Source organism: Oryzias melastigma, linkage group LG20, assembly GCF_002922805.2.
Source record: "Oryzias melastigma strain HK-1 linkage group LG20, ASM292280v2, whole genome shotgun sequence".
Lineage (NCBI taxonomy): Eukaryota > Metazoa > Chordata > Actinopteri > Beloniformes > Adrianichthyidae > Oryzias > Oryzias melastigma.
The window spans coordinates 23590995-23595268 of NC_050531.1; the positions used below are offsets into that span (position 1 = coordinate 23590995).

The following is a 4274-nucleotide window of genomic DNA, read 5'->3' on the forward strand; positions in this document are numbered from 1 at the left end:
ACCCCCCCCCCCCCTCCGCCCCCATTACACGTTAGGCTAAAATAGTATTAAGAATTTTTCTTTTTCACTATAAATCAGGTTCAAGTTTATTGCACTTCAACATCCTGTTTCTGACTGATCAGGTCAGAGGACTTCCTCCACATCACAGCCAACATTCTCACCAGCCAGACAACATGGAGAAAATAATCCTCAGTCTTTACAGAACTCAGCTGAAGTGCCATCCCAAGTTTCCTGACTGTATACTTGTCTTGACACTTTCCAACACTAAGCAGAACAAACTCTATCCTGTAATCAGATTAAGGAATGGAGAACAAGGTGGTCTTGGTCTTGGTGCGGGTTCAGATCTTGGTGTTGATCTTGGTGGAGGTTCGGGTCTTGATAAAGGTCTGGGTTTTGGTCTAACTTGCCTTACTCTGTTATCCATCAGTTGTGCGAGAACTGTCCTTATATTCACTGAAGTTTATTAGCAACACGTGTCTTCAGTTTTGACCAGTTGTGCATTGACGGTTACTGCAGCGTTGGAACAGAGTTTGAGTTTTGCCTCTTTGTGTTCACTTTTTGTGTGTTGTGAATGCCAACTGTGTTTTAAAGTGAGAATGTGTTGTTGGTTCTGCATAGAGTAGATTAGAGTTTTGGAAATGTTGTTTTAGGTTTCGACCAAAGAGTGATGTTTTTGAGAGAAGCGGATCATCTGATTTGGAGAGCGGCACTTTTAGCAATTGAGAAAAACTGTAGTAAAAAATTTTTGAGTTCTTTTGAGGACAAACCTTCATTCATCAATTGTCTATCTCTGATCATTTCTAGACATTAAACATTATAATCAAATCATTATTTGGTGCTCACTCCACCTTAGGTCAGAGGGCAAACACAGATCTCCATCTCCTCTTCAGACTCATCCAGGTTGTCTGGGAAGCTGGGATTCTTTCCTCGGTCAGCCGACAGATAAAAACCTTTAGCGTTTGAGCATAAAGATGAACCATGACAGTCCACCTTTCACAGGAAATGAGCCTGCTTGCTTTAAGAACCAAACTATACTTCAACAGGGATCATTGACTCCTCATAGCCACCTGTCCTGACCACAACCCCCCCCCCCCCCCCCCAGCTACCATGAGCCTTCATGCCTTCGCCAAGTCCACAGAACACATGTGGACTGGATGTGCAGCTTCAAAACCCCCCGAGGATTTTAATGAGGCTAGAAGCTGGTACAAAACAGATCCAAACTGTTCTTTACAAACCTAAGCTTCTACAAGAACATCTCTATCTTTATATGTATGATAAATGGTGTATACTAGTACTACCTTCTTAGAAGTCCCAAGGCACTTTACAGTTATAGTCACATTCATACACACATTTACACACTTTGCTGCTGAGCACTGGTGCCAAACAATAACCACCAAGAGCAGTGTGAGGCTCAGTGTTTTGTTCAGGGACACTTCGACACATGGGTGTACAGAGTGGGAACCGAACCCGTGATCTTCCGATTGGAGGTTGACCACTCTACCTCTGCACCTTGGCCTCTCGTTATCTCAATGGAGAAATGTCAGGAGTCACAGTCACAGATTGTTGACGGTAATTGGAGCGTGATCTGCTACCATCCACACAAACGTCCGTGCTTTCAGGCTGTTTTAGTATTATTCTACAGAAACGTACTCAGAACTGCAGACATTCTTCTCCTTCATAGAGAAAAGGAAGTTTGGTTCTTCACAGTAATAATAACCCAATAGAAAGTGCAGCTTTTTCATGACTTCATGGATATTTTCACCATCATGAGGTCGTTTGCTGATTATTCCATCCACCCATGTTCTTAACCCTCTTAGTTCCTTCTGGGCTTATTGGGTTGCTGGAGCCTATCCCAGCTACTGTTGGGAGAAGGTGGGATAAACCCTGGGTAGTTCACTAGTCTGTCCCAAGGTGCTGATAATTCAATAATCCAATAACAATAGCAGCATTATCAAATCAAATCAAATATACTGTTATCGTGTCTTATGGACGCATTACAGATGTAAATAAACCAGAAGCAGAAAGACTTCAACAAATTAACATAATTCAAAAGGTTTAATAACAGAAAAGAACACATAGAACAGGGTTGTCAAACTCAATCACACAGGGGGCCAAAACCCAAAACACAACTGTGGTTGTGGGCCAAACAAGATAAACATTTATTGAACACTCTAAAACTACATTTTTAAAATGTTAAAAAACGTAAATTTTTAACATATTATGAACTAGATATTAGCATTACCTCCAATAATGCTAGTGTGAATGCTGTAAGCTTAATTTTTCCGCTAAAGATGCTAGTGCTGATAGCTGAAGATGCTGAAATTGATAACTAAAAATGCTGAAAGCTGAAAACGCTGAAACTGACGGCTCAAATATTGGCTAAATGCCAATTAGCCTAAATAACTAAAAAAAAGAAAACTTAGGTCAGCAAAAATACTTAGCATGTTGCTGAAAAAAAGACTGAAAAAAAGCCAAAATTAGCCAAAACAGCTAGCATATAGCGGAAATATTAGCTAAACTCCAAAAAATCCCTAAAAAATCTTAGTAAATGGTATTTTATTCCAAAAAGCTAGCAGAAAGCTAATTTTTAAAACTTTAAAACTTTGTCTTTTTAACAAAAAGGCAGGAATATTATTCTAGAATAAATCAATTTAAACTTTAAATAACTTTCAATATTTTACTCTCCATAAAAATATATTTTGTCAAAATGATACAAGTTAGAAATAAGCACAAGATAACATTGGGCCATTAATAACAATGAAATAAAATAATCTGGAGGGCCGGATAGAATCATCTGAAGGGCCGGATCCAGCCCCCGGGCCTTGACTTTGACACATATGATATAGACCAATACTTAAGACGCTCTGACACAGAATACAATAAAGACACCTCCCAAATTAAAGAGACCATATCAGAACTCCAGGCAGCTGTGACCATATCCAGGACAACCCGGGGGGGGTCTAGGAAAAGGCACAGCAAACCTGCTCACAACAAAATAAATGAAAACATGGAAACCAAAAGCAGGTCATGAGGAGTTTTGCAGAGTAAAGGTCTTCAGAGTCTTCATGTGGCTCACCACTTTTCCTTCTCTTGCCATTAAAAGTTCAAAAGTGCGTGGATGAGCTGCTGCTGGACGCTGGCGGTCATGAAGCAATGCAGCGAGGGATAATTTCTCCCTGAGTTTTCCCTGCAGGCACTGCTGTTTCTTTGACAGCTGTTTCTCTAATCTGGGAAAAAGAGTCTGAATCAGCATGAAGACGCGTAAAATGTAACCAGAGAATACTCTAATCATTTACAACTGGAAACAAATAGATTGAAGAATAACAGTCTTCAAAAAAAAAAGAAAAAAAAAAAGCATAACAGTCTTCAACTACAAGAAGTTAGTTATTTGAGTTAAACTGATAGCTAGAAATTCCAGTTTAAAGGGCTTATACCATGCAGAATCAACTTTTTTTGGAGTTTAGCCTATATCTCAGCTACATGCTAGCTGCTTTGAAAAGAGTTTTTTTTAGGATATTTTGTAGTTAGGCTAATATTTACAAGCTGTTTTTGCCAATTTAGCCTTTTCTCAGTTTTTAGGCTCTCAGTTTTGCAATTTTTTTATCTATATGCTAGCTGTTTTGGCTAACCTAAGTTTATTTTCTTCAGTTTTCAGCCTAATTTGGCATTTAGCTAATATTTTAGCTGGCTATCAGCTTCAACATCAGCTTCTGTATTTTCAGCTATCAGCTTCAACCTTTTCAGCTATCAGCTTCAGCGTTTTCAGCTATCGGCTTCAGCGTTTTCATCTATCAGCTTCAGCGTTTTCAGCTATCAGCTTCAGCCTTTTCAGTTATTATCTTTAGCATTTTCAGCTATCAACTTCAGCGTTTTTCTCTACCAATTTCAGTATCTACAGCTATCAGCACTGGTATCTTCAGTGCTTAAATTCAGTTTACAGCTATCACACTAGGAATATCACAGATAATGCTATATATCTAGTTCATAATTATGTTAAAAAGTTACAGTTTTAAAGTTTTAAAAATGTAGTTTTAGAGTGTTCACTAAATGTTTATCCTGTTCGGCCCGGGACCTGAGGTGTGTTTTTGATTTTCGTACCTTATGTGATTGAGTTTGACACCCCTGCTATAAGCCCTTTTAAACCGACCCATCAGAAGCCGGCTTTAAACCGGCCAATCAGGAGCTGGCTTTAAACCGGCCAATCAGGAGCCAGCTTTAAACCGGCCAATCAGGAGCCAGCTTTAAACCGACCAATCAGGAGCCAGCTTTAAACC

General features: G+C 39.3%; 1 protein-coding gene across 5 annotated transcripts in view; it reads left to right on the plus strand.

Annotated features, from left to right (window-relative positions):
* Nucleotides 1–4274, plus strand: part of LOC112141573 (sodium channel protein type 4 subunit alpha) — a 261117-nt gene that overhangs the window by 105833 nt on the left and 151010 nt on the right. The gene's annotated exons all lie outside the window — the stretch shown is intronic.